Here is an 8,385-nt window from a genome sequence, read left to right as displayed (position 1 = left end):
TATTTACAACGATTTTTATTTACAGAACTTTAACAAAAAAAATTAGGCAAGTTTTTCAAGTAAACCAAACAGCCTTCTCTGCTCTTTCCTCCATTTCCCTTCACATTCTCATATCCAATCTTTCTTTTCTTTCTTGGTTGCAGCTGGTCCTCATCCTCCTGGACGAGTGGTAGAAGACCTCCGTCCTAACACCTCATCCATGAGGGAAACCAGGGCCATGTAGCAGCAGTGGGCTTCCCACTCACTCCCACGCCTGACGCTGGATACTAGCAATCGTAAAGGCAGAGGAAAGGTGGCAGCTGACAAACGCAGCAACAGTGCAGGTTTATATGAATACGTTCAATAACGTCTGGTTAAAAATTCAGATTTGAATACTGCTGTCCATACTTTGTTTTTCTTTCTTTTTTTTGACACTTTTTATTTGTTTAGGAACATTTTTATGCAACAAGATAAAATAAAAAAATAAAAAACAAACAGTATGAGGTCATGGGACACAACAGGCAGCTTAGAATACAGTTGAATAAACATTAAAAACAACAGATGATGAAATCATTTCTGATAGTATGTCGTCATATTTTGACCAACACAGTGCATCTGTTTACATTTCAAAACCCATCATTCTAAATATTTTGTTAATGTGACATTGCTGTTACATGTTGGTACGAACATATGGCTTCTTCATACCGCAGTCTTCGTGAATGATGCGGTGTGCAGCGGTGTGCAGCTGTGGGCCATAAGCACACTGGTTCAGCTTCACATGGGAGACCTTTATGTGGTCACAAAGTGGTGAATGGCTGCCTCCCTCCACAGGGAGACTGTCATGGTTCAACCATCCTGGAATCACAAACATGACAGAATGAAAGATTTATTCATTAACTAACACACAAAGCCCACAGGCGCACACAAAGCCCACAGGCACACAAAGCCCACAGGCACACAAAGCCCACAGGCACACACAATCTGCTCACCTACCGCCAAATGTACCAGATGACTTTCAGCTGTCAGTATCACACTTCAGGTGCAGCATTACCTGCTTCAGCTGGAGAGTTTTTATAGGAACGTGTTGTTTCCCTGACAACCTTCCTCACTGCCAAACACAGAAAAGTCCATTAAAATTAACGTCAGTTATAGTGAGTGTATAGATCCGTGACAGGCGTTTGTTTCTTGACGAGTCTACAAACACCTTGGACACACAACACGTTTGAGTATTTTCCTTTAAACCCATGCTTCAGCGACAGCTTTCACTACATTATATGTCGACTACTTCCATTGTTCCTCCTTTTGTTTTCATTGTATACATCACACTCACTAAAGCCGTTTGTCTGTGCATTTAAAACGATATAATCTAATCCTTCCATCATTGTTAGCGAGCACATAAAGACTGTTGAGTGTAATCTAGCCCATACAATACAAATGTATGTAGGCATGATGGAAATGGACTGTATGAATACCAGAAACACAAATGATAAAATAATAGTGGTTGTTCATGTTCCCACAATTTAGTGTTTGACTGACAACAATTTTGACTGGTAAATGCATAAAAACAATAACGGTTTCTTTGAAAAGCTAAATATCAGTTCTGATGGGACCACAGATACTGACCTCCACGACCCCCCCTTGGTTGAGCTCATCTTTGGCGTCGTTACAGGCCAGGAGGATGCAGAAGATCCTCCGCTTTCGCAGTAAGACCTTCTGCCAGTGGAAGGGCAGGTGCCCTGAAAAACTGAGTCCATGCAGTGATGTTTATGACCTAAGGGGGAGCTGTGCCTCTCAGTTCATGCCCCCTTATTATATATGAGGCCCCCCCTCGTGGACTTTGGAGAACTCCTCAAACACGCTTCACTACAATCTCCCCATCGGTGATGGCTGCCACCTTATTACACTTTGTAATGTGTGGTTTAGCCACTCCCTCTTTCAAGTCCTAGGTGATCACCCCGACCTGGTCGCATCGTTTTAAAACCCGGATATGCAACGGTGGTGGAAATAAGGCATCTCTTCATCAAACACATTAACAGGTTAATGCATTTCTGCTGGATCCAGTTCTGATATAATACAGTAACACCTGCTGCTGTCATGGAGTCTCTTTGCATTTTGAGATGGCACAAACATCGTTAACCTCTTAAACACCAAGTGTGTTTCTGAGGTTCCTGCTTGAAATTTACACGCCCGAAATCATTACAATATTTCTCTGAAAGTACAAACTCTGTCTACAAAATTAACTTGACACTTATGAGCCTTCATCAAATACATACAAATATTACAGCTCATGCACGTCTGTCCAACTCACTCTGATAGAACCCAGTCACTGTTTTTGTAGCAAATAATCCCTTTTGAAAATAAGTTACAGTACACAATACACTAGAAAACAGGGAAGATGTTCATAGGAAGATTATGTGAGACACGATTCATGCGGCTGAAGTGAAACAGCAACGTTACAGATATTTTCCTGAGGAGCAGCCGAGGATTGTGCAGCCTGTGAGTCCTTATTTGTGAACAGCAGAAATAGAAGAAGAAGAAATGAAGTTATTCAGAAAATGGTTTCTATCAGTTTTTGGCAGATCTTGTTTATGGCCCTATATTGTCCATAACATTAACAAAGAGCAGTAAGAACTCAAAGTTCAATACTTACTGTAGTTGTGTCGTGAGGTGGCATGAGTCGATGACAACTCCGGATATTATTCCGGGATCACCAGGACATATGGTACGACTCTTCCTTGACGGCATTGAGAGAGAGAGAAAAGGGATCAGGCTTTTCCAAACCATCCCACCCCAGCCGAACCACCGGAGCGGTGCATCCAGACCGAGGTTGGTCCCAATGGTGTCCTTCGCTCGTGCTTCCCCACGGCGGATGTAGCCGTCCCCAGTGATGTAGATCTTGGGTCCTGTTGATTATGAAATTTAGTATAAAATGGGGTGATGATTTTTTGAAATGTGTTTTTGGTAATGTAATATTCACTATTTTTGTAATGAACAAAGATGGAGTGTCACTTTATTATAGATTAAGTTTTAAGGTAAACATTTAAACACACTCAGGTCTCTAAGAAGTTGAAATAAGTTTCCACATCACTTCCTCCTTGCTGTCGTTTTGCTCACCCACTGCTGTGCTTGGCCCTGGAGTGTCCTCAGGGAGAGAGGACACTAGGACAGGAGGCCTAATGGAAGGCATCTGTCCTCTCACCTCATCCGTGAGGGCAAACCAGGGCCAAGCACAGCAGTGGGCTTCCCACTGACCCCCTCTCCTGAGCCTGGATACTTCCTAAAGGCAGAGGAAATCAAAAATGACAGTAGACAAATAAAAACACCACAACAGCTCTTAGTATTTGTACATTTCTTAACTTGTGTTCTTAATAATTATCTTCTTGATAACACACATACGTACTTTGTATTTATTTTTTTTTTAAGTTGTCCCATTTCTTTCTGGCCTGCGAGGTGGGTGACTTTCCCCCGCAGGCCCAACTTCCCCAGAATTGTCCTGATCACACACAACACATAAGAGAAGAGAGGAAACCATGGCAACTATATTAATCTCTAAATCCAAAAGTTTTCACAGGAGAACATCAGAGGAACATCAGAGGTTCTGTACAGCATGAGGGTTAATAAAACCGGCCTCGTGTGATGTGTAAACTGATTTATTCCTGCACCCCAGTGAAGAGGGGATCGTTTTCTCCTCTTATTTTTATCAATTCAGCCGTTTGATCTTTGGTCCCTAAAACATATCACAAAAATCGAAATTAGCCGTATGTAAAAACCGCGGGACCCACCGTACAAGCTAGTTTACGATTATTTTAATTTAAAAAACAAAAACATGTCTATGCAGATGCCAAAGTCTAACAACACAACCGCTATAAAAATGTAACTTTTGTACCAGCAGATTTTCATACACTTACATTTGAAAGCGTTTCCTCTCCCGCATTAACTCCCGTTCTGACCGCCATCGTTATCAGAAAAACTCCTGTATGGCCCGCAATGAATCCTGGGATATGGTAGGACCCGAAGGATACCCGAGCCATCCTTCGAATTCAAGGAAAACAAGAAGGCATTTGTCGCCACATTTGGAGGACTCTTTGAATTTGCACAGCCTTCGTCAGTGTGCCTAGTTTGGCTTCCCCTGCTCTTGTTGTGTTTGATTACTCCCAGCTGTGCTCTCCTCCTGTGTGTCCCATTCCCTCGTTATCCCTCCGCGTATTTTAGCCCCGTGTTTCTCTCAGTCATGCTGTGTGGTAGTGATGGGAATTCCGGGTCTTTTTTAGAGAACCGGCTCTTTCGGCTCGACTCACTAAAAAGAGTCGGCTCTTTCGGCTCCCAATCGACTCTTCAGGTTGTTTTGTTGCTTTAATTAATTTATTATTAACAACAATATAAAATTATGCACAAAAGGAATTACTAATGTAAAAAAACGTGGTTTTATTTATTATATATATTAGGGGTGCAACGATACACAAAATCCACGGTTCGGTTCGATACTTTGGTGTCACGGTTCGATATTTTTTTCGATACAAAAAAAAATGTTCATGCCTTTTTAATTTGTCATTTATTAAATTTTCACGGCACATTCCGCACCACATCTCTGTGCGTTCATCATTTGTTTGAAGCCAGCTCACCTCCTGCAACTACTTTTCCGAGAATACATGCTTCTTTTGTGGTTCGGACTCCTTCTGACATTTGTTTGGAGGTGGAGGAACACCAAAGTAATTGCTTAAAGGAGCTTCTTCGACATCTTTAAGAGTTCTAAACAAATGTCTGTCCTCCTCCTGAAAATCTTATGTACGCAAACACGCGTTGCAACTTCTTATCTTGTGCGCGTTTTTTATTTTGACAGTGAATGCGCACCTGCGGACCACTTATGTGCAGCCCTGGTTATTTAGCTCATCATATCGCAGCCACAGAAATTATTTTGTCCATGAAACCATAAAGCTGCACTTTCTTTTTGCCTTATAGTCTGATTTGTCATAACTTCTCCGTTTTGCGGTAAGCTTTTATTTGGCTGTCACTTCTTCACCCTGACCTGTCTTATTTGGCTCAGCAGAACTAAAATATATATCCTGCTGCTTTTACACACGCACTCACATAAGCTCAGCGATTCTCTGCGCGATCAACCTCTCACATGTTTAAGCTGCGGGAGATTTCACTTGTCATGTTTGCATAGTAAGCTAACGATTAATAAGACGATGTCAGAGGAATTGGTGCGCAAATTATCATCACTCACAGATCAGTGCTGTCGCTCTCTATACACAGTTCGCACGATTGCAAAGTGAAAGCAAAAAACAAGCGCAAATTCAAACGCGATTTCAATATGTCACATATTGACAGTGGCTCACCGATGCCAATGACATAATTACCCAGCTACATTTCTGAAAGAATGCAAAAGCATTGACATATATTTTTCCTTCCTACAATAGCCCGACGGGCAGGGCAGAGATAGATTTTGGTAGCCCGACTGGAAAAATCGCTAGCCCCAGGACGTCGGGCTAGCGATATTGCAAGCCCTGTATCTGATTGAGGAATCACTCATCTTTGGAAAAGAGTTTGTTACAGAGAAATGTCTCTTTCCAAAATAAAAGCTATACTATCCGCTTCTTCTGGGCTATATTCTCAGCAGCATATTAAACATATCAGGTCCCCATAAGGAGAATCATGTGCTAACGGCTGTCTAAATGACTCGGGTAAAGTTTGTAGCATGGTGCTGGTTGTTTTTGTCTGCTTCCACTTGTCTTTGCACTACGATGATGTCGGAGTAAATGTGCAGTCATATTCGTTGTGTTCCCACTAGTGCTGTCAGCGTAAATCTCCTTGAAATGACGTTAACGCCACAACACGGCAAATCTCCGTTAACGAGCTACCGCGGATCGCCCCGTGCGTGGGGCTGGACGACCAACACGTTAACGAGCTAACTGCACTAACACACTAGCTCCCACCCATGTAATTGAGCATTGCATGGCACATCCAACATACTGTTTTACTTTAGTCCATGACGCGCTTACCTTCAGGGTCATACGTCACATGAAAACCAAAATAGTTCCAAAGGCCAGATCTGAATGAGGGTGGGGGAGGTTCAGTTTGCCATGTTGCAACGAGCTTAGCTTCTGTCTCGCTAGCTTGCGCTGCACTCAGTGGATCTAGGCTGCACTGTCGAGCGCAGATCCACTGAGCGCTCAACACAGACAGCATCGTCAGAAGGAAAGTTGATAAAATAAATTAATTTTTGTATTGTTCATACATATGCGTACCGAACCGAAAGCACTGTATCGAACGGTTCAATATCGATACGAGTATCGTTGCACCCCTAATAAATATATGTTTATATATAAATATATGCGGTGGCCCCTAGAGACAAAGCACTTACAAACTCCAAAACCCATGTCTAGCGTTAACTGAACTTCCAAAACAGTGCTACCTAGATCACTTAAATTACACAATTGAAAGCATATGTGTATTGTTTGTGTATTTATACACAAGCACTCATATAGGGCTGTGCGATATGACCAAAATCTCATATCCCGATCTATCGTTCCGATAACGATATAAATCACAAAAATTTAACATTTTCTGAAAATTCTATGAATCTGGTGCAGCTCGACTTGCGTGAAGTGTTTCCAGCTGAGCGTCGTGTACCGGGAGTTGAATGTTTTAACCGATGCATGAAACTATACATTTTTAGACATGAGTTGTAACGGCCGCCATTTTCTTTGTATTTATTATACAGCGTGCTGTTCTAACGTTTGAGTCTAAGGTTTATTTTTTAGCACCTGACGGCTCTTTTTTACTTCTCATCCGCAAGCACTCTGCATACTCTTTCACATGATTCAGTTTATTTTGAACAGGATCTTGAGCTTTATTGTGAAAGGTCTATGTGGAAAATAAACAAGCAAACAGGCGACGGTGTTACCGTCGTCGTTGCTAACGACAACACATAAAAACAGGCGCTTGTCTGTCTGTAGTGTGGTTATATTAAATATAAGACAAAGAGAGAACTTTAAGAATTTAGAAAAAGCCACTACAGTGACCATCAAAACCATGAAAAAATATTGCCATAAACAGTTTATTTTGTGACACCACGAAACAAACGACAGACATTTTTATATTGTCATCTGATATATATCGTTATATCGAACAGCCCTATATATATATGTCAATATAAATAATTTAAAAAAATGTTCATTTACCTGTTACTACCACAAACCAAATCTGGTCGTTGGTACTTCCTGGATTGTGTAGCCACTAGGTAACAAAAGCTCAACACTGCCCCCTAGCATCCTGGAGCACTTCCATTGTGTTTTGTACGTGCTTTGTCTGTAGGGGCCACTGTAAATATACTTTTATTTATTCACTCCACATAAAATGTAATAAATAAATTATATAATACAAAAACCAACTATTTACATTTCAACTTTTAACTATTTAAATTTTCAGCTTTTTCCTTTTAAACAAATTCAAAGTGAAACAACACAAAACGGCAGAAAGAAAAAGGAAAATAGTGAAGTATTTAAAAAAAGAAGGGCAAAAATGGATTTGTGTGTAACTTTTGAGGACTCACGAGCTTCAATCCACACACAAATACGAAGCACAAGTATTTTACAAATGTAAATGATCTGATTCTTATATAGCGCTTTTCTGCTCTCCCGGAGTACTCAAAGCACTGTATACAACATGCCTCATTCACCCACATACAAGCACTTCTAAACACAAGTGTAAACGAATCTACATTCATACTCATGGGGTTAATATCTTGCCCAAGGACATTTGGCATGCAGACTGGGGAAGCCAAGGATCGAACCACCAACCAGCAGCTGACCTGCTCTACCACCTGAGCTACAGCCACCCCGAAAGTGTACAAGCCTGAATAAATGCTGATAATTTATGCACGATTTATAAGTTCAGCTTCACGAGTCTGTTCATTTTCTCTTTCAAAAAACTTCCTGTGCACACAAATACCTGAAACTACACGTAACATCTCTCGCTTGCTCACAAAACCTTAAATGCATGTGCACCTGATACGTACCAATCACATCCCATGCCCACCTGGGGTTTTAAGGCTTTAATGCTGCCCGCTTCACACAGATCACAAATATAAGCTATGTTCAAGTCCCCGTGTAAAAGTGGGACATCTGGCCGTCCACTGTATACCGGCATCTAAAAAAAGTCGTTTGTTTATTTCAAATAAAATGGATCCGTATATGCACAGAAATGTTTTTTTTTAAAAGAAAATGATTCATGAAGCTGAACTTTATAAATGTAGTATTTATTCATTTTACAAATAATGTGCTCAATGCTTCTTATTCATGTGTGGATTGAAGAAAGCACCTGTGAGTCTAAAGTTACACAATGATTGTGCACTTTTGTAAATCTTAGTTCACGCCTGTCAAACATATCATAAATATGCATTTG

At 41.0% G+C, this 8,385-nt stretch overlaps 1 long non-coding RNA gene across 8 annotated transcripts; it reads right to left on the bottom strand.

Annotated features, from left to right (window-relative positions):
* Positions 1 to 4,210, bottom strand: LOC143420745 (uncharacterized). Of its 8 annotated transcripts, none has more exons than XR_013100456.1 (5): positions 3,888 to 4,210; positions 2,630 to 3,472; positions 1,603 to 2,482; positions 969 to 1,087; positions 1 to 834 (listed from the first exon to the last, which is right to left on the bottom strand). It is a non-coding gene; the product is annotated as an uncharacterized LOC143420745 (long non-coding RNA). The 8 variants fall into 8 exon arrangements; XR_013100451.1 differs by having other exon boundaries at positions 973 to 1,087; XR_013100452.1 differs by having other exon boundaries at positions 973 to 2,482; positions 2,630 to 2,882; positions 2,957 to 3,472.
* Between the last annotated feature and the right edge of the window lie 4,175 nt (positions 4,211 to 8,385).

This window comes from Maylandia zebra, linkage group LG10, assembly GCF_041146795.1.
Source record: "Maylandia zebra isolate NMK-2024a linkage group LG10, Mzebra_GT3a, whole genome shotgun sequence".
NCBI lineage: Eukaryota > Metazoa > Chordata > Actinopteri > Cichliformes > Cichlidae > Maylandia > Maylandia zebra.
This window is presented reverse-complemented; position numbering and strand designations above follow the sequence as displayed.